The sequence below is a fragment of the Perna viridis genome, chromosome 10 (genome assembly GCF_037379345.1).
Source record: "Perna viridis isolate PV_CMFRI_1.1 ecotype Kerala chromosome 10, ASM3737934v1, whole genome shotgun sequence".
Lineage (NCBI taxonomy): Eukaryota > Metazoa > Mollusca > Bivalvia > Mytilida > Mytilidae > Perna > Perna viridis.
This window is the reverse complement of record NC_142454.1, coordinates 18,295,034-18,318,694: the sequence shown is the minus strand read 5'-3', so window position 1 is coordinate 18,318,694 and position 23,661 is coordinate 18,295,034. Positions and strand designations below refer to the sequence as shown.

Here is a 23,661-nt window from a genome sequence, read left to right as displayed (position 1 = left end):
CATAAACGCCAAAGTCATAGAATACAATATCAACAATTATATATGGTGTAGACAACACTAGCCTTGCACTTTTAAGGTCTTGAAGCACCTGCAGCACCTGCAGCTCTATTATCTTTACACATGACCAAAATAGCCCAATAGAATGATTATTACAAAAGGCAATATTACTGGACCACAGACTGACACCATTCTTGAGAAATACATAACCAAAATTCCTATGCCATCGTTTAAGCAAAGTTTTATTTTAATTTGTCATCTTCATCTCCAGGCTTCCAATGACATGAGGCTATAATCATAATAAAAATACATGACACAGTGAGTGAGAGATTGGGATGGTTTTGGGGGGTTATGCTTTCCATTTGTAAAACATTTGGCAAACAAATGAGTGGCTAATCATAGCATGGAACCCCTTTCTTTATATAAGTTTCTTGATTGGATCTACTGCCCCCTTTTTTGTAAATATTTGGATCTGCCAGGGCCTGCATGAAATATCAGAAGACAGCTTTAACATTCCGACTATTTATAGCCTTGCAGGTTTTCATTTCTATCTATTTTATGTGCCTAAAAAATAAATAGACAACTTGAATATATTGACAGTGAATGACTGGTTGCATAGAATCTAACAGAGATTAGAGGTCAACTATTTCTAATTGTATCCTTGTTCATAATGTACAATCCTACTTAATCAGCATATTAAGTTTGCAGTAAAAGTTGTTTATTGGGTTTTTTTATTGGATAAATAACATAGAATTAAATTTGATATACTAGAAATACCAACAAAATGGACCTAACTATCTATAGTTGAACCTATATGGGTATGTAAGTGGGATTATTTTACTGTGGCAGTGTAAAATAATTGCAGGTGCTATCAGGCTTTACAAATCTAAAGGCTCTGGTGACTGCTATATCAATTCTGATCTTCTATCTAAATTGATAAAAATGTGTTCTCATGGTGCAAATGGATACACTGTAACGATCCAAGTTTTCATGATGATGACCATAAAACATCTGTAGATATGACTTCAATTTTGTAGCAACATAACATTGTTTAAGTCTAGTGAACTACAAAAAGTCTGCGTAGTTATGGCAGCTCTGGTATGAGGTATGAGCAGTAATATGAAAACTCCATATGCAGGTGATGATGAGATATATGGAATGAAAAGTCATGTTCGTCATTTTAGTTTGGTCAATAGTTTTTCTTTTCCATTGCTCTCTAAGTGTACCATAAGTCAAGGTATGAGGCTGACTTCATAACATCTTTCGTATCCTCTATCTCTAGATGGGATGTATAAAATCCCTGAAATTATGATATATCATTTATATTATATAGCAGACACTTGGATCAAAGGATCTTGCTTAATGATGTTCCTTCCTTTTGATCTGTTTTATGGTTTCAGAGAAGTAGATTTTAGAAATAGTCACAAACCTAAGGAACATTCATACCAAATTTGATTGTAATTGGTTTAATAGTGCCAGATGAGAGGATTTTTGGAAAAATGTTAACAGTGATGACAGATGGGCAACAATAGACACCAAGTGATATCTATAGCTCACATGACCCTATATGGTCAGGTGAGCAAATTAAGATTTCATTAACTGAAGTGTTACTATGAAGGTACTTTAATTTGTGGGTACCAATTTTTGTGGTTTAGGGAAAAATATCAGTTTGTGGATTCTTGAATTCCTGGATTTTAAAATCTAGCAAACAAATGGGAAATTTCCTCTTCGCTGGGAACCAAATTTTGTGGTTTACCAGACCCACGAAAACCACGAAAATTGGTACCCCATGAACAATAATACTTTCACAGTAACTATTTTGACTCAGTTCCAAGGAGGATTGCTTATACTAAAAAAGTTTGTTGAATATGTAGGAAATCCCTGAAAATTCACTTTTCAGGTATTGAAGGTTCTGGACTTTTCAGAGATTTAAAAGAGTAATCAAGGGAACCAAGGTTATAGCGGTAATCAGAAGAATGTAATCCAGGGACAAAGACCAGACATCGAAAACAGACATACACAACAAAGAACATAGAGTAACTAAAATCATACATACAAAGTAACAAAAACACTAAAAACTGGGAGGATGGACCAGGTGCACCTAAATCAATAGTCTGCTATAGGAAAATTAAGTTCTCGACAGGGGTTGAAAGGTCAGGACCTACATTAATGTTTATGAAATTTCAATGATCCTAAGTCAGAAACCAGGTGTGGATCAAGGATTTTATGTCAAAGGGGAGGCGTAATTACAAGAATCAGTATAAAAGGACATGTTTAATGATTGAATTTGATAAATTGCTATATTCAATACAATATATAGCAAATTGTGATATTTTTTTGTTTTTTTTCCTTGAAAAAAGGGGGCATACACTCATTACACTCTCACCTGGACCCACCCGGGAAACCTAGGCCTCCTGGCCTCAGATTACTACTAATTTGAATCTCTGAAATCACTTGAGTGGTTCTCCTTTCAGAATTTCTGCCTCTATTTGTTAAGCAATACATGTACATGTAAATATACTTTATATATTTTTCATTTATTTTCTTTAGATTTGATTGTGATAGAATGAAGGATTAATGTGTAAAGAACAATAGACATCTTCAAATTACAGTACAGATCAATTTATAGTGGAATACAGTGAGTTTTGATAATTTATTTTTTTTTCAAAATTTGAATTCAATTCCCTTCAACACAGTTGGATGGGATCCTATCACACTGTGCTGCACAAAGGGGTTCTTTATTTTCAAAGGAAATCATTTTTCTGATTTTTTTTTTAGAAAACAAATCAATTTTTATGTATTTCAAAAATCACTGAACAAGGAATATTTTTTTGCTATATTGTATAGAAACTTTGCATTTACTTGGAAAACATGTCATATTTTGTATGTAGTTGGACATTTTCAAAATTTTTCATTCTTTATTTTGACATTCAGATGGATGGTACCTTCCTTTGCTTTGAAAGAGGTGTTGATATTTTAAATGCTAGACTTGTTTTCCATCTTTGAGCAATGTCAAACAAAGACATTTACAATATATGTCAACTACGCACATTGTATAAATGTTGTGAGAAAGACATCTGTTTTGACCACCAAAATGTGCTTATCAGAAAAGTATGTTCAAAAAATTGTTAATGCTTTATTGTTTTATCATGAATTATATATATGTCAGTTATCTTTGAATTATTAGCAGTGCTGCTAAGCTTGGGTTACTTGGTATATGTGCATGAACATAACATAATTTTTAGAATTTGTGTTTCCCATTACCCATGGTATGTAGATTTAGCAATGGGAAAGTTAATACTTGTAAATTTTGCAAATTGATTTCTGTTTTTGGAAAGTTTAATTCTTTCAAACTTTCCAATTTTTTTGTTTAAAGCAGAAAAGAAATAGGAAAAAAGTACATTGTCAAGATATATACACATTTTTAAGTTGCTAATATTGTTAGAGACTTATTGCATTCATAATTTCAGTACTTAATATTCGCATATTATTTGCTTAAATATGTAGTTATATGCCACATAATGCTTATGTGGCATATATAATGCTGCAGATCCTCGCCATGTTTACTGCCATAAGGTAATAGTTCTAGCTTCATATGAGATAAAAATGTACCTCTTAAGTATCATATATATGTTCTACAATTGATTATATAAAGGTTATATATCTTATCAGTTATAGCCATTTCCAGTTGTTTAATATTGTTCCAGATAATTGAAAACATTCCAGTTATAATGGTTATGAAAGAGAGTACACAATAATATCAAGGGAGCCAAGATTTTAGTGGAAGCTATCCGATTTTAGAGCATATAACACTTGTATCATTTCGGATGTTGAAAGTAAGCCAAAATTAGTGACAGTGAATATTTGACGATTAGCGACTTGAGTCTTTCATTATATGGGGCATGCTTTTGAGTTAGGTAGGAATCATGCAAAATCTGAAAAATGCGATACACTCCAAAAAAGGCTACAAATTTTTATTTTTGTAATTAAGTTGTTTTATGGGTCTATACTATGAAATGTGTAATTATTCATTCAAATCTGCTTGCTCTTAGGAGATAATCCACATTGAAAATTCAGTAGATTCTATTGTATTTGAGTGCTATTTACAGAGTTATCTCCCTTAATTTTGAAATCTACAGTGCATTCTATATAATTTTTATCTCCTTAGAGCACAGGTTATATGAAAAACCACATGTTAATTTCTGTTTACTATGACATTTCAAACAAAATGTCAAAAATAAAAATATGTAGGCTTTTTACACGTGAATCACATTTTGCATAATCCTTAGCTGGAGTGCTACTTAACATGTGTCATCACAAGTTTAATTATAAATGTCTATATGCATATGATAATCACATGTTAGCAAGCACAATATTTACATATGAGAATCATATGATTATCATATGTTTGCACACAAGCAAAATATCATATCATATAACTGTCATATGTTAATTATCATATGAATCAAGCAACATATGATAATGTATGTATTCATCATTGTTTTCAGGGTCCAGCATATTAAAAAAAGAATATTAATACTTAGGGTTTTCGTAAAAAGAAAAATGCTTATAATAATCTGATAAATTGAGGACCTGAAACTTCCCTTTCACTGTTACTTTAGTCAAGTTACAATATAGTTACAAACACATCTATCCACCATTAGGAAATAAGTTAAGGGGTTTAATTTTACTCCCAAGACCGAATGGTCCTGGCCTTTTCGAAGTTTTAAATCAATGGTCCACTTGTCTACAATAAAGTTTTAATAGATAAGATAGAAAGTGCAGGAGTCAGTTAGATGAAATATTTCAGGGTTGTGGACCTCAAACAACCCCTTAAGTTCTATAGCACTGCTTTTGAATGATCTTTAGTCATGTATTGAGTATTTTAAAATACTTATACCTAATTGACTAATTATGACATCTTTATTGCATATTCTCATGGGCCTTGGCAAACATTTGGGGGCTATCCACACCTCAGTAACTGGTCTTGATTTGTTTCCAAACAATCGCTCATATGATTTTAAAATGGTGGTGACATCAGCGCTATAGATGGCTATGATAGTTATGTACTTCTGTTAAACAATCACCACAAATTATTAATTAATCGTTAAAGAATTAAACTCATTATTCGGCAGTTTGTCACTTGGTTAACTGTTTTGTTTAAAGTTTGACAAATTAGATCCTCTCAGATAAAACATTTAACCCTGTAAAACAGTCGCCTTATGAAGTATTGTGTTGAATGTTTTGTTTTTTTTTAGCACTAAGTAAAGGCGTTTACCAAAACTGTAACACTATATCTTTAATTGTTATTTAATTGGCACACCTTGTAGAAATGGAAATTCAGACAAGTGGTAAGTTAGCCTGTTATATCTGTTTCAAAATAATTTTTTTGAAGAATGTATACCCCTTTTTTTTCCCAAAATTTATATACAAACATTTTAATTGAGATGTCAAATTTGGTATATATACTGCAGTTAAAAAAAAAAAAATCTGCTTCAAATGTGACCCTAAGCACCACCAAAGGAAATCACATAACAAAAACAGAAAAAAAGACACAGCACAACCTGTATAATTTGAGTTCGTCATATGAGTAACTACCGGTAATCCTCGCCTTGCATTTTAGGTAATGCTGTTCTTATAACAGGGAAAAAAGTAGAATTTGGTCCCAAAATATTGTGATCATTTTTCTTGAAAATTTTGTATTCTGGTTGAAATGAACTTCCAAAGGCATGCCAAAACTCTGTGTGTTGTGTTTTGTGGTGAATCATAGACCATAGTGCTAGTTAGTTCCAAATTCCAGATAAACAAATACTTGTACAGGACATTGTATTTTTCTTCTATATTTTTGCTGGAAAAAAATCTTGTCACTTTTTCATGAAATCATTAAAGATACTGAGAGTAAGGTATGGGCACCAAGATATAGAGGAAATACCAATAAAGAGGACATATTTATGTGGGATGTGTTAGATGTATGACCTCCCTGAAATAGATCACACTTAAAAAAATGGGAAGAAGCATTGTGTAATTAAGTAGTACCCTAGCTAAGAATCATGCAAAATGTGACTCATGGTTGGAAAGCCTACGTTTTTTTATTTTTTATATTTTGTTTAAAATGTTGTAGTAAACAGATATTAACATGAGGATTTTGATATAACCCCTGATAGTAAACAAATGTTAACATGAGGATTTTGATATAACCCCTGTTCATAGGAGGTATTAATTATAAAGAATGCACTATAGAATTCAAAATTAAGGGAGAAATCCCTGTAAATTACGATGAAACACAATAGAAACATTGAATTTTCAATGTGAATTATCCCCTAAGAGCAGACAGATTAGAATGAATAATAATAGAATACATCATTTAGACCCACAAAACAACTTAATAACAAAAATAAAAATATGTAGCCTTTTTGGGGGTGTTTCACATATTACAGTATTTGCATGATTCTTACAGATTTCTACTTAAGTAGCACTCCAGCTAAGAATCATGCAAAATGTGATTCATGGCTGAAAAGCCTACATATTTTTATTTTTGATATTTTGTTTGAATTGCCATAGAAGTAAACATTCGGTTTTTCATATAACTGGTGGTCCTAAGAGATAAAAATTATATAGAATCCACTGTAGATTTCAAAATTAAGGGAGATAACTCTGTAAATGACCCTCAAATACAACAGAATCTAATGGATTTTCAATGTTGATTATCTCCTAAGAGCAGACAGATTTGAATGAATAATTACACATTTCATAGTATAGACCCATAAAACAACTTAATTACAAAAATAAAAATATGTAGCCTTTTTGGGGGTGTATCACATTTTTCAGATTTTTAATGATTCTTACAAAGCCAGCTACTTAACTCTTACACTTGAAGATCAATGAATGTACAGGTAAAATGTTTAATACACATCCTTTCAATACATAACCCCCTTGAAAAGCCAGTGTATATAGTGATCATGACCTTTGTCTGTCGTCAGTTCATCTGTTTGCCTGTGGAATCGAATATGATGCCATTGTACACGTCCTATTTTGTTTTTACATCTGAATGCATAAGTCTGTTTTCTTGACTTAAACTATTTGTGAGAAAATTGTATTGCAAATAAATAAACAAACAAACAAACAAACAAAAACGCAACAAAAAACTGTCACATTTTAAATCTTGCCTGTACTGTGAAAGTATTTAATTCATTTGTTACCAATTTTCATGGATTAGGAAAGAAACATATGCTCGTGGATGCTTGAATTAGTTTTGAGGTTTTTGGTATCCACATCAATAGGATTCTCCTTTTCATTGGGAACCAAATATCATGGTTTGGCCTACTAAGGAAGGCCTTGAAAATTGGTGTACCATGAACTTATATAGAAATCATTGGCCTGTTTGCCAAATTCTGTAAGCCCATTAGCATTTTTACCAGTCAAGCCTGTCAGGCTGTGATAAATATTGAAGGCTGAACTGGCAATAATTATTTCAATTGTATTTAATGATTTCTTAATTAACAGGATTGTTTTTTACCTGTTTTCATTGTGTTTACTTCCAAATCACTTCTCAAATTTTGAGTTTTCTCCCTTTAAAATATCTTCATTTCATCAAACCACTATTTACTACTTTTCACTATAAAATTAGGGGTCATTTGCTCAAACCACAAACAAGGCAATTTATTTGCCCTTTAAGTTGTGAGAGTGTGAAGCAAACCCCTCATGAAAACATCAGAATATATAAAGTGTAAATACCAGTTTGATTAACACTGGTAACACAAAACACCCAAACTGTAACAGGAAAATAATGTGCTAATCATGTGTGGGTATGTATAGAAGTATTAACTTCTGTATTTTTATGTATTGAAATGTCCCTTTGATAACAGAGTCAAAAGTCATAAGTTTAAAAATGTTATTTTCACAATCATTTATGTTAATTCATTCAGACATAAAAACTATCCCATTAGTATTAAGTTGAAAGTAGGGTTAAGGGTAAGCTCCATGCTCCCAGTTTTTAGTGGAGTTGCTCTTTCACTTTTGTTACTTTGTATGTATTATTTTAGTTATTTTATGTTCTTTGTTGTGTTTGTCTGTTTTCCATGTCTGGTCTTTGTCCCTGGATTACATTCTTTTAATTTCCACTAGAATCTTGGTTCCCTTGATTACTCTTTCTGAGACAACTGTAAGTGCTAAAAGTTTTTTCCTGTCTAGTTTTGTTTGAAATGTTGTAGTGATAGTACTTGACATCACAGCTCTGTCATTGGTAGGTCATTCTTACAATAATCCCATCATCTTACATGAACACTGACACCTTCCCTTGCAGTTTCACCATGTATTCATGAATATGTTTTCTGGGCCCGATTTCAGAAGAAATCTCAATTGAGATTTTCCTCAAAACTTTCCTCAACTCAAATTTCGACCAATCAACCACTTTAAATTAAAGATTTGAGGACTAACTCAAGGTTTTTAGGAAAATTTTATGGAACCAGACCCTGCACTTCGTTCAGAAAGACCTGAGTTTTTAAATATGATTTTATGCTATGCCTTTGATGGGCAGAACTCATTATTTGTTTACAGTGGATCACCATGTTGATATAGGCATAGTCTCATTCGGTGAGGAGAATGTGTGAGACTTTCTTCTGGAAAAGCTAAATACATTTCTACACTGCCAATACTTCTCACTTCTGTCAGAATATTTTTAGCCATTCATAGTTCTGTGCCCGATTTCATTAAAAAAATCTCGAACAGAGATTTTCTTCAAATCTTCAATTTCAAGTGATTTGATTGGTCAATATCTGAGTTGAGGAAAGATTTGAGGAAATCTCAAACAGAGATTTTTGTATAAAACTGTACCCTGGTCTCATATTCTAGATATTTAGGACATTACTGATGCTCCTTCCATATTATATGTCTGCTCCAAAGGTGGTGTAAATTGTGTAACCCTTGTTTGTTACACATTTGTCATAGCAGTTTTCTCTACAACTAATTGTCACAGACTTCTGATATTTAGACACCAGAACTATTAAGGTGTGTCATAACATGGGATTTGATTTCAGGCTTGGACAACAACTTGGTGTTTTACTCACTAGAGAATGTTTGCTCTGTCTTTTTCAAGGTTTCTGAAAAGCAATCTATTTTTTACAGTTTTAAATTTGCAATTGTGCCTTGAATAATAATTTGATGTTCCTCTAAGCATTGTTTATTTTTGCCCATTTAAAAAAAAAAGGCAATAAAAATGTCCCTGTTTACAGAATCTTGATAGACATTAAAGCCAGTCTGAACCACAAACTAAATAGGCAACATCATAAAACTGGTGCTGTATGGTAAATTTTCTTTTAAGTATTACTCAATCTAAGAATCATGCAAAGTGTGATTCGTGGTTGGAAAGCCTACATTTTTTATTTTGATATCTTGTTTAAAATGTTATATCAAACAGAAATTGACATACGGCTTTTCATATAATCTTTGTTCTTGGGAGGTATTAATTATATAGAACGTACTGTAGAATTCAAAATTAAGGGAAATAATTCTGTAAATGATACTAAAATACAATAGAAACTACTGGAATTTCAATGTGAGTTATCTCCTGAGAGCAAATAAATTGAATGAATGATTATACATTTCATCATATAGATCTATGAAGCAACTTAATAACAAAATTAAACGTGTATCCTTTTTTGGAGTGTATTGCATATTACACAGTTTGCATGCTTCTTATAAAGACTGACACTTTAAGGGTATTAACTGTCTATACTAAATTCTAGGGTCAAATAAAACCATAACCTGAATAAAAGAGGTCAATTGTTTGGAGACATTATGTTGTATAATCCTGTAGAATGCAGTTTTTTTTGTCAGACATGTCTTAGTGTCCATACAAACACATGTTGAGTAAAACAGAACAGTTGTCAAAAGCTGTTATTTATTCACTTCAAAGAATGAACCCTGAGTATTTAAACAACTGGTAACATTTTATGAGTTCTCTGAAATATATTCTGAATAAAAGTTGACTATTTCTGAATCACTCTTCTGAATTTCATGATGAGTTGTCCAAACAACTTTTATGCATACTTCTTCAATGACTTAACAAAATTTTAAGATAAAGAGAGGTTAAGTTTATACATATTCCAATGGATATCAATACATTCACTCCAACACCAAAATCTATTTAGAGGGGGATTTTATATTATAATATATTATGATGTTATACTTACAAATTCTTTATATTACAAATTGTGTGATAGAAACAAACATACTCTTTATGTATAAAATGACAAATTTTCTTGTCTTTTCAAGTTTTCTGTATCAATGAAGGAGAAATTCAATATTATAATAGAAACGACTTGTCATCATTGTAACTTCAGATTAAATTACATTTTATTTGGTTATTTCATTCAAACAGCAATAGTTGTGTTACTTTACTTTAACCCCACCCCCCATTGCATTGTAGAGGTTATACATTTTGTTTTTGTTACAGATACGAAACTAGTAAGATCCTTACTCCGTATTGCTGGTTGCAGCCCAGATTTTTACTCAACATACTATTTTTATCCATGTAGGTTACATGCTCAGGTTAATATGAGCATCCTGATAAATTGTAAGGAACCTAAAGAAAAAAGATATTGGTTTACTTTTTCTGTATAATTGTAGATGAATTGTACAATGTAAACTGAAACCTGTCTGAAATAAATTCGTTTAAATATCTATTCAATTTTAACCTGGATAAAGTGAACAGCTTGGTTTGGTTTGTACAGGTTACAATATTTACCTGATTCAATCCAACTATGAAGTAATTGATTTGATATGAAGCAGGAGTAACCTGTAATTTGACGTAGTCAAATATATAGTTACATTTAAAATCTTCTTGTGGCTATTTTTCCTCTCTTGTTGCTTTTTCTAGGCATCTTGATGGTTTTTTGTCACTTCTTGATGCTTCTTGACACTTCTTGTCATTAATAAGTGAGGCCAGTGTAACTTAGTGTTTGTACTTTGGACTAACTGACTAGAAGACTGGCCACTCATATGGTATGTCGGAAACAAAAGAAAAGTATCAGAATTTAAATGATTATTGAAGACCATATAATAAACCTTTTTAAGTGGACAAGATACTACTAATACCAAAAGACATGACTTCATGTCAGGCTGTCTGTGCTTTCAGGCTATATTTTGTCCTCTACTACACTTTTTAAGTCCAATATTTTTGAAGATTTCTTGGTACAAAAATTTCAGATGGCTTCACATATATTTATTTTAATTTATTGTGGTCACAGTAATACAAAGATGATTTATAGATATTTTGTAGACAGGTAGTACCCAATTATATGATCTTATGGGAAAAAACATAAAGAAATCAAATTGATATATCCTTAACATTTTTGTCGGTACACTTTCATAATGCATGGTATCTATTATAGATAATTCAAAATCTCTATGATTTGGAGGATATATTTAATTGGGTCTATATTTTTTGTAGCAAATCTCTTATGATTTTGAGGATATGTTTAATTGGGTCTACATTTTATCAAATCCTACATAACAATGATGTATAGTACAATCTCATTATAAGGCTTCTAACTCTTATCCTTTAATAGGGCAATAAATCTATAATTCAGGGGAAATAACCCTTCATATTTCAATCTCAGTATTGCTGACACATTAATAAATCATAGTTTTAGAATCTAGTCCTTGTTCGTTACTTGAACAATCTGATTTTGGTCCATAATTCATTTAAAGAGTATTTAATTTAACAGAAAAAACTATCAATTCTAATACTTTAACACATGTTCAGGTCTATCAGTGTAATTTATCACACCAAGTATGAAATATTAAAATGCATTTAAGTTGTCGAAGACAAGTAATAAATGCACAACACTTGTCCAGAATTTCTACAATGACAAGGCATATTTACACAATAGATAATGTCCTGTAATTGTAGTAGTTGAGGGACCCCCTCAGCAGATATTATGAATCCGTGCATTATTTTTTGATGAAGGGTTATGTAACAAGATCAAAACAGGCAGGAATTAAATTGTTCTTTGGGGTCTTTTCTGTTAAAATGAAATGCTTCTTTTGAATTTTAGTAGTCCAGGTTACTTGTTAAGTCAACATTCTTTTTGACTTGCAGCATAAATTTAAATTACAGACATGTATGAACTGATTTCATTCCATCAATTCACCACAAAATAATCATTACGTATGAATTTGATATTTAGCATGTTTTTTTAAGATAATTCCAAATAAGCCAGATAGTATTATAAGTATCAGATATTCAAATTGGCTTGTACTTATGTTGTTAGTTTGTAATTTATATGAAATTGAGCTTATGAGATTTTAAAAAATCTTTGTTGTATACATGTATGGTATATATATCTCTTAACTCAACAATCCTGAAATTGAAATAAAATGGTGGAGTCCCAGTTGCTCATTTGCTTTTGTTACTTTGTATGTATGATTTTAGTTACATTATGTTCTTTGTTGTGTATGTCTGGTCTTTGTCCCTGGATTACATTCTTTTGACTACTGCTATAACCTTGTTTCCCATGATTACTCTTTCCCTCACATCTCAGATTTATATTTACATTGCTAAGTTTTTTGTTTTGTTTTGTTTTTTTTGTTTCAAGAAATTGAGTCATGTCATTATGAAACTTGGTAAGAAGCGATTATTTGCATTTGAAAGATATGATTTTAATTATTCTTTTTGTACATTGCTAAGCTTGGTGTTCCTGATTATTCAGTGAGGGATCTAGACTCTTTTGAATCTCTAGTTTTGTTCACACGTTTTCTTGATTTTATTAGTCTCCAGTTTTCTTCACAGTTTTTTCACAGTACATGTATCTAGCACTTTTTTATCTAATTTTTTGTGTAAATATCGCAGGTATTTTAGTCTTTGATGTCATTGTTAACTTTAATTAGAAGTTTTATTTTTTTCTGAAGAAAATTAAATCATGTCATCATAAAACCTATGTTCAAATCACTTTGATAATACATGCATGGTAATATTGAAATGGAGTCATGCCATTACTTGGCCTACATCACAACCTTTGCAATATCACTTATATCTTCCATACCACTGGGCAGATTTTATCAAACTTGCTAGGAATAATGTTTTAGAGATTTTATCAAGGAATGTCTACTTGTTATTGGTTATTTGAACAAGGTTGCTGCTACTGAGACAGTCTGGGCTTATAATTTGCTAATATCAAAGTTCTGGACTGTTCTTCTGAAAAAAGGCTGTTCATTGTCAAAATCTGTATTTTCCACAAAAAAAATTTACTATTTAACCTTTTAAAATACTTTGAAAGTTACAGCTGCCCTGAATGATGTTAACCCCAACAGGAAGTAATGTGTAGTAATGGGGGTTTTGTCCTTCCGTCCATACTTCCTTTCTTATTTTCTTTTTTCCATGACACTAAGAAGGACCCATATCTTTTCTGTTATCTTTTACTCCTTCTGCACCACTAAATGAAATTGAATGAAACCTTCACAGAATCTTTAATACATTTGTCCATTGTGCTTCTCCTATTTTAGATTTTTATCAGAATCAATTTGGGGGTTTCACATAGCAAAACATGGACTTTGTCATTTGTGAATATGGGAACATGGGGTACCCACCTCTTATCAATTACTCCTCCTATACCACTGAAAGGAATTGAATGAAATTAACAGAATCCTTATTATGTGTTTCCATTTTGCATATTTTTCATTTTAGATTATTATGGAGGTGAAAGGTGCATATCATCAAATAGGGATGGTGGGGGGGGGGGGGAGAATGGCGCATATTAAATTAGTGAGCATTGCTCACAGTTTTGTAGTTTTACTTGAAGTACAATTGTATATTAACATAGGTTAAATATCACCCTGTGTTTTTCTTGCAATTATGAATAAAAATGTGATGTACTGTAGAGAGTATTTTTGCCTTTGCAATTTCAAATGTTTCACAGGTTTTAAGAAATATTATATCATGATGTAAATGAACATGTAAAGGTATCTTCATTTCATTGCCAAGGTGTTTTCATGGATTTTACTGTTTATCACATTACCTCTTTCTAAAACTAAATTTTAATCAAATTTTTGGGGTTAATATCACAGTTATTTTATAGTTCCTGTCAAGGTCTTAGCCTTTGATGTGATTGTTAACCTTTATTAAAAGTTTTATTGGGTTTCAAACTTACTAACTTACAAATTAAGTACTGGTACACATAATATGCTATCATACCCCCACTTTGAAAGAAAGTGATATATATAGTGATCATTGTGTCTATCCACAACTTTTTGTTACAGTTTTCTCTGCTAAAGTCAGTCACTTTATATTTTGACAAAAGCTTTATGTAGGTATGCCATGTTGTGGGATTTTATTTCAAACTCGAGCAACATCAACCCGGATATGTTCAATGTAAAAAGGGAGTCAAACAGGTTGATGTTGCATGAGTCTGAAATCAATTTCCAAGATTTGCTGTCCTTGTATGAATCTTCACTAAAAATGTCAAGTAACTGTGGTAAATCATTGTAATGAAAAAGGTGCGGACTGATATTTCTACAAACTTCCTGTTTTTAAAGCAGGGGGTATAAAAAGAGTGGATGTTCATTGCAATAAGCATATGTGGTGTAAGTTTTTGATTTGACATAAAAATCCTTAGCTGTACATGGTAATTGTTGTTCAGTTTGATTTTCAAAGAATGCAACACAAGTATGTAATGAGGCAATGATACAGGTAAATTTTTCATTTTTGAAAAGTTAAGAAAAAATCAGTTGTTTTATCAAAGGAGCATCAGCAATGTTCCATATATGAAGATGCCCTGAAACATAATGGCTCAAGGTCATTACAGTTTGTCTGAAGTAATATTTGGATATTACTTATGTAGTTAGGTGGTTGTTTGAGATTTTAACACAGCTTGTCACAGTCAGTCTCATATATCCCTGTTGTTTAACAAAATCGTTATGTAAGTACACATAGCTTTGTCACTCATGGGCAAATCCTTGAATCATAATAGCATAGTCACTTAGCTCGTCCATGTTGGTTTATTGCTATTTCGATGAAGTAAAGAGTGCCGCCTATTTTCTCTCCGTTTTTCACTTCCTATAAATTTAGATTTAGGGGTATTCTTAGCACCACTAAGGCTGTTAGGATGTAACTACAACATAGCGTGTAACCTCGTCCTCTTTTGGATAGTTTGTATTATGGGTTTTTGAAGTGTTGATAACACAAATCTCACCCCACTTGGTCTAAAAAAGAATTTTATATTTATGTAATATCAATTAAGAATTGATTAAGTTTGGTCTATGTCTATATTCATAAGCACACATTATTGTCAATAAAAACTTATGCAGGGCAACCAACTCATTTCAAGTATGGCTATATTGTGAGGGACCCCCTAGTTCTGAGTTCATCCTGAATAGGATTTCCGTGTTACTTGGGAGAATTTGAATGGCAGATTTTACATATTAAATGCGGTGTCATTCTTGCACTTAAAACATACAATTTATTTAGAGGTCTCTATTCAAACATTTTCTTTTAATGATTTTAAACTTTTTCCTACTTTTACTTTGAATATTTTACTTTTCTCTTTTAAAATTTTATTGTTAAATTTAAAGGTGTAATTGTCAGCTAACGGATATTGAAAACATTTAAAAGTACAGTATTGAAAAGGTGACATTTTGGTCCAGAAATATTAAAGACCAAGTATCAGTCAGGGTTTTGATGTTTTAAAAAGTTTTATTTCCTTCGAGAAATTTCATGGTTTGAATCAATTTTTTTTTTTTTTAAATAAATTGATTGGAATATCTTATAGTCTAATTTTGTATATCCATTACTCAATTTCTTTGCACCTGTTGAAGATTCAAAAATTGTCCAAAGCTCTCATTCATTTCTTTTGCTCATTTTTATTTCATGATCAGCAAATTCCCTTTTTTCATATGAGATTTGTTGATAACATGTACTATCTATTTCATTATTAAAAAAATAACCTATAATAAGATGTGGACAATTTTCAGCTTTGATGAAATAAAGTTTGAGGATGAAGGCGAAAGTAATGTGTGGTATTATGAAGGGCCTTGTATAGCCAGAGGTGATACATGTAACACTTTCTCACTAGACATTTTAGAAGCTAACCTTCCTTTATTATCACCAAATTTACAGTCAGTATGAAGTGTCATTGACAATAGCCAATTATTTTTTCCAACGCAGTCAGTATTGAGTTTGCTTTGACATCATGTGATACGCATAATGCTTAACCATGACAACATGACTAATTGACCTTACAACTTTTCATTTCATTGGACAAAAGTGATTGCAACCATGAAATACAAGGCTCCATTAGGGTCATTGGTGTCCAGAATATTTTAAGTCACGTTTATTTATTGAATTATAATCTTTTATATATTGAATAATTTGAAATAGCTTACTTGTTGAACCAATTAACTAATTGAATTAAGAAATATAGAACAGTGTTCACATAGTTGAAATGTTCACCAAATAAATTTGGATTAACAAAGTAAGAAAAGCATTGGCTGTCTTTTTTAAAGATCGTATTTGTTATACCATGGCACTATTCTTAGAACACACTCTCACAAATAACAGGCAGCATGATTCAGAGAAAAAGCTGATGAAAAGTTTTGGTTTTTTTAATGAGTAATGTATTATTTAAACAAATCTCACCCATTATGCCAAAATAATCCATGATATATAAAACTAAATGAACCAGTAGTGAAAGGGGTGCGCTTGATTTGGTGTCGGATCTCATTTGACACCACTGCGACATAAGTTACACTTGATTAGAATGATACCTAGTTGGGTGTTATATCATTTTCTTAACAAATAATTCAAAGGTATTACTATAACCCCACTCATTTGAGTATGACTTTACTGCAATCACCTTGTCTGTCCATCTGTTGTTACACTTTTTTTGTAACAGATATCTCAGCTTGCTTAGATATTTGGTGTATTGCTTTTTTCATGGTATGACTAATACCATGTCTTCCCTTTTTGGGTTTCTGGTTCATCTACTTCCTGTTTACTGATCATCTTCATAGTATTTTGGGTGCTGCATAATGAAAATTTTCTAAACAGATTTCTAAGATCCTGGAGAGAATGCCCAGATATTTGATATATTGCTTTTTCATGATGACTTGTATCGTGTCTCCTCTTTTGAGGTTCGTGTACTTCCTGTGTACCAGTTGCCTCAGTGTCTCCCTTTACCAAATTAAAAGGGGTATTCTAAGCATGCCGTACTGTGCAACCTCTTGTTTTTACTATTTTTGCAGTGGACAGAAAACCACAAAAAATTGTACCCACGAAATGAATTTTCAAAATAACTCTTAACTTTTTTTTCTTAACTGTGAATATGTTCCTGTTACTGTATCTGTGGAAATTAGCAACCATGAAAAATAATACATTTACAGTACTAATGTTCTTTTTTTTACAAATTTTGTGAAATTGACTAAAAAGGATGTCTGTATTGTGTTGAAACCAAAGAATGCAGAGTTAAATGCTCTTTGTCTTTTTTTGAAATATCATCTTCTCTGTTGTTACAAGTTACTTACCCATTGTTTTCAACATACCCAGGGTTACATTGCTACAAGATTGAAGTCATCACTACAAAAGTTTTATGGTTGTCATCATGAACTCGTTGATCTTTACGGTGTATTCATCTGCACCATGAAAACTGATTTGTTCAACATACCGTAGTTTCCTTTCCTCTTTTTACTTTTGTCTACCCCAGACTTAAATTTTTATGAGCAACTCCACCGGTGTTTCTAGAAAAGCAGAGGACGCTTACCCTACCGGTGCACCTGGTCCATGCTCCCAGCTTTTAGTAGACTATGAATTGCTCATTAGCTTTTGTTACTTTGTATGTATAATTTTAGTTACTTTATGTTATTTGTTGTGTATGTCTGTTTTCCATGTCTGGTCTTTGTCCCTGGATTACATTCTTTTGATAATCGCTATAACCTTGGTTCCCTTGATTACTCTTTTAATCCTATGAACAACTGTCTGAGGGAACAGGTATACTGTTATAAAGATTAATTTAATGCTGTGATGATTAATTTTTATTCCACACATCGAATTGGGGAAAGTAGATTTTAAGTAGCACTCCAGCAAAGAATCATGCAAAATGTGATTCATGAGTGAAAAAAACCCACATATTTTTATTTTTGATAATTTGTTTGAATTGCCATAGTAAACGGAAATTAATTTTCAGTGTTGATTATGTCCTAAGAGCAGGCAGATTGGAATGAATAATTACACATTTAATAGTATAGACCCATTAAACAACTTAATTACAAAAATAAAAATATGTAGTCTTTTTGGGGTGTATCAAATTTTTCAGATTTTGCATGATTCTTATAAAGACTGCTATTTAAGCATAACATATAAAGTTTTTATTTGTGGTATCATTTCCTTATTGGAAATTTAATTGATTGACTACGATTTTCATTTTGTAAATTCATCAGAACATTTTGATTTTTATAACGACAGAAACTGAGTTCTCATGAACACATTCAATCTTCCTCAACAAGTAATTTTTTCGTTTGATTCTAATAATTAGAAGACAAAGTATTTATCCACCAAAAATTAAGAATAAAATTCTTGCATTTACTATGACAATTTCATCATACTACCATTACTATTCCCTCAGTCATGGAATTAGTGTTATACTGCATACACCTTGTCGGTCTGTCTGTTAACTTAAAAAATAAATCACGGAAACTCCATTTTATCATATTTTTTATTACCATGGGCTGGCCATCTGTGCTGCATTGTTTTACCCTGAGCGATAGCCAGCCCATGGTAAAATAATGATGAAATGAGTTTCCATGAGCTAATCTTGGGTAGAAAGTCTTGAAATCAATTTCAAAGCTACGTCTGTTTCAAGTGCTCAGATTATCTTCATTTTGGTGCTACTTTAATGACTAACTATTATGAAAAAAACCTGAAATTCTGAATTTTGACTGCAAAGTCAAGAAAAATTTTCTTCTTTGTTTTCTCAGAAAATTGTGCAATTTCAATGGGCCCTGCTGACATCAAACACAGAATTAATTTGTTTTGGCCTCATATGTAGTGCCACAAATGATAGGTTTAAGATGATTATCATATGTTTCAGTTTAAATATGATTTGATGTGCCCACTAGCCCCTATGGTATGAGTTATATAATTAAAGGATACTTAAGTCTTATAAAATTCTAACCTAGTGGCAGACTGAAACATTTATGTTCAGAACACACGCGATACACATATTTCCACATGTTTTTAAACATATAGTAACATACATGTAAAATGTTCAAGACAAGTATGGAAATGCATGCATATATAAACACAAAACTCATATGTTTTCTAAAACCGTACAAAAACCTCTTTTTTCACTTTCAAAGTCCTACTATAGAAAAACATACAATTACTAAAAAAAAAATGTGAAATAATTTATAAGTCTTAATTATAAGTTTTTTATATGTTTTTTATGTTGGGTTGTAACATATATTTTCCAGATGTTTCAATCAAAAGTTGTGATTTTTTCTGTGTTGGTATTAGAATATTGCTTGACATTTCATGATCACATTTTTAATATGTTTTCAGGCCTATGTTTGAACTTGTTAAACTTTTACAACTTAAGGAGGTAGACCTAGGATAAGGGACACAACTCTTAAAAATCATTGGAATGTTTGTATGCAGCATTTTACATCCAACTTAAGTAAGCATCTAATTTAGGTCTCAGTATCGTATTAATTTTCCCATAGACTTCTATAGTGAAGTGCATATTTTTAGGATTTTTTAAAAAATATGTTATTTGATTCAATAAAACTTTCACTTATGTAGCATTTCTAAGGACATGTGAAAAAATAATTTCCCGCAAAGAAAATAGGGTGAGTCCACGAAGATCGGACAGAAAAGTAGTCTTGAACTATAAATAGCCATTTTCCCTACTTTCACTTTCGTTTTGCCCTCACCAAACCAACCTTTTCAGTGGAACATTTTTATGATATTATGTTAGATTTTCTCTTTAAAAAGTTCTTCATCTTCCAGTGTGATGTTTGCTCTATTTTATAAGTCATTGTTCATATCTTTTGACATAACAATAGTTTGTAGAGAGGCAAAAAGAAAATGCACTATATTTACAGCATCCATGTTTTGACGTACACCCGCTCAGGAATATGCAATACAATACTGGTACCTTAACTTGGATTGATTTTATTCTGCTTCAAATAAAAGCTTGAGAGGCTTTGGTGAAATTGAATATGATACAAACATATCACTGATTTCATGAGTTCTGCCCCTTACCCTAGGTCTACCTCCTGAAGCCTGGGTGGCTTAAGGTAATTTAACCCTATGGTTACCAAAAAGTTTTGTTTATTTTTTTTTTTTTTTTTTTAGTTAAATCTTAATATTAGCTGTTCATTTAAAAAGGATTTAAATAAGAAAATGGATCTGATTATCTTTATGTAATGAGTATGTGAAAAATTTTGTAATTCTATGGTATAAATTCTGTAATATAGGTCATAGTAACTATGATATAGATCTATAGTGTAACCCGACAGGATACTTGTGATCTTTATTTAATGTCCTATAGTGGACTTGGATTATGACGTCTATCACCATGTTATATTATTTTATTAGAGAAGAAATCCATATTTAAAAGTGGTTTTGTTGTTTTGACGGAGAGCATTGTACTTTAAATTATTTACTCATATTAATAGTTCGTACATACTTGTACCATGGCCTGAAATCTTAATAGACCAAAATAGTAAAGAAACAGAATTAAATTTGCCCATATTTGGCCCAGCATTGTCTAAACTATCTTAAAACCCGTCTTTCTTCTATTAAACTAAATATGAGGCAAATTACCCTTTAATTGTCAATTTTATTGTAAAATTCTTATGTGCAAACTGTATGTAATTTCTTAGTACTCCATACACTCCTTGAGTCAACATCATATATGGCTGATCCATCGAATTTAAATATTGGAGAACAAATAAAGTGTTACACAAATTGTGCAGATTGGATTCATATTTATAGTGGGTTTGCAGTGTCTAGAAATATCCTGAGTTACTTAGCAGTTCAAATATTTGACAAAATCTGTTTTTGTTGTACATGTGTGGAGTTTACATTTTGTTATGGAGGATAGAAAATAAAGTATTTTTATTTTAACATAGAATAATGGGTGAGTTCAGATTTTTAAACACAGTATGTTGAGTGAGTTCAATTTTTTAGACTCAGTATGTTGGGTGAGTTCAGATTTTTTGATGCTGTATGTTGGGTGAGTTCAATTTTTTAGACACAGTATGTTAGGTGAGTTCAGAATTTTTGATGCTGTGTGTTACGTGAGTTCAATTTTTTAGACACAGTATGTTGGGTGAGTTCAGATTTTTTGATGCTGTATGTTGGGTGAGTTCAATTTTTTAGACACAGTATGTTAGGTGAGTTAAGAATTTTTTATGCTGTCTGTTACATGAGTTAATTTTTTTAGACACGGTATGTTGGGTGAGTTCAGATTTTTAGACTCTATGTTTAGTAAGTTCAAATTTCCACTGTCCAATTTAAATTGCATAAAAAATTGATATTAATGTGTTAATTATTTTGAGTGTTTTAAATGATGTGATATTTTATTACTGTGAACTAGATACATTGAATCATTGATTTTAAATATTTTGTGATATTTTAGTTGTTAGGTTAAAAATTACTGACATTTTTCATCAAAACTTAGCATATTTATTAAGAAAATAGATTGGTTGCATCAGTAAATTTTAAGCAGTTTCATGAGTGTAATGTAAGGCTTCAGTGCATTAATAGTCTTGTTTCCTGCCACCAGCATAAAAAAAAGGGTAGGTAGGGAAATGATTTTTCATTTTTCAGAAACATTTTTACTTTGAATTGATGGGAAACAATCTAGATTTTAACGGTGGTAACCAAAATATCATGAAAAAAAAAGGTATGGTAGCAGGAGACATATATATTTATTTCTTGGCCTTATTTGATTGTATTTTACAGTCACAATTCAATATGTAAATGTGATTTGACTGTTCTAGTACTACAACATTTTGCACCTTTATTAATAATTTTTTGTGATTGGTAACGTTTACCCTTTTAATGAAAAGTGAATCTTGTAGTAATGATGTTGAGAATTTAAAATACAGAAACCAAAAATTACATTAATTAGCATGCATATAACTTTTTAGCATTTTTTATACTCCTACACAATAGTGGGTGGTATATTGGAATCTCTTTGTCTGTCCCTCTGCCATTCCATCCTTCCAAATTCGGTCAAAACTGTCTGAACTCCAAATGGATGGATTTCAAAATTTGGTATTTGTTATTATATAGATAAGGCTGTCAACTTCCTGCTTTGTTGGCCTTTAGTACTATATGGAATGACAGGGAAAATTTCCAACCCAAAAATATCGACTGGCACTGGACAGAATTTAAATATGGTATATGGCTTTATATAGAGCATACATTGTAGTGAATTTTGTTCCTGTAGAAGTGGAAGTATACCTAGCAGGACCACAAGCCCAAATTCATGTTTTTAATAGCCATAGTTTGGTACATTTATCTGTCTGACTGTCCACAGATCTACACATTGTACTGGGTAGAAACCTGTTAGGACTTTTTGATATTTTGTGTATGAATATTTTAATAGAAGGACAATCTCTGTTGTTTTTCATTGTTTTCCTTTTTGTAGTTCTATCTAGGGTTAAGCATACTAAGTGTAGTCGCTAAAATCAGATTTTTTTTTCATGAAGTCTTCAGTTTGCATTATCATACTCAAAGCAAATTTGCACCATACGTATATTGTATTTTTGCAAGCCTACTCTTCTAACCTGCTACCCTAAATCTGCCACTGGACCATCTTAAGATCTGTATTGAGTCCCAAACCAAAAAAAGTCCTTATTGCAGTAGGTAAATATTGAGGCTTCTTGTGTTGTCAGTGAAAAAAATTCCTCATTAAAAAAATCAAAAAGTTTAAAAAGACCTTATTACAGATAACAATTTATAACCCCTTTCATCTGTTTATTTTTAGTATTTCAATAGAATGTGATTGTCCTAAAGATGACCTTGGCTGCAACAAGATCAAAAGTAGACTTAGCGCTGTATTTCCCATATCTGACCAACTCTTCTTTATTTAAGTAAACATATTATGTTTATTTTGTTAAAAAAAATGTCAAATGAAAATTTAACAAAAGATTTGGCAACAATTTTTTTAAGTAAGACGTAGTATATGAATGTTTTGATACTGTATAATTCATTGATTATTACATTGTTGACTGATTGCTCAAACCCTGCCATATTTTAAATGGAAAATCTTAAGTATTGAACAGTATATGTAATAGAAATATGTTACTTTCAATAGAAAGAAAAAGATTATGAAATTTCCAATTAATTTTCAAATTTAGGAAATGTTGATTTGAACTAGCCATGAACTTGTGAGGTTTTTATGCAACAAATTGTGCATATAAGAAAAACTCAGTGGAAATATCAATAATAATTTCACCAACAATTAAGTAAAATTTGATAAAGAGATTATCGTGGTATTTGGTATCTTTAGAAACTTTTGATACATTATAAGTATATTTGCTGAATCATTTTGGGTATTGAATTTTAGTAAGTTGGTAATAAAAGGCCAGGTATTAAGTAGTAATAAATGGACAGTGTTGGTCTGTGACAGCCTTTGAAAAAATTTTCTTTGTAATTAAATGTAC

The 23,661-nt window shown here is 31.3% G+C and overlaps 1 protein-coding gene across 7 annotated transcripts in view; it reads left to right on the top strand.

Annotated features, from left to right (window-relative positions):
* The window catches only part of LOC148604812 (uncharacterized), a 49,344-nt gene that overhangs the window by 8,361 nt on the left and 17,322 nt on the right, over window positions 1-23,661 (top strand). For 2 of the 7 annotated variants that reach the window (XM_088548874.1, XM_088548878.1), the window contains exon 3: window positions 2,548-2,635. The gene's annotated coding sequence lies outside the window, so the exon portion shown is untranslated. Of the gene's footprint in view, window positions 1-1,397; window positions 1,573-2,547; window positions 2,636-3,704; window positions 3,834-5,222; window positions 5,349-20,902; window positions 21,126-23,661 lie in introns of those variants that run through there. The other 5 variants (XM_088548879.1, XM_088548876.1, XM_088548877.1 and 2 more) reach the window with 5 other exon arrangements.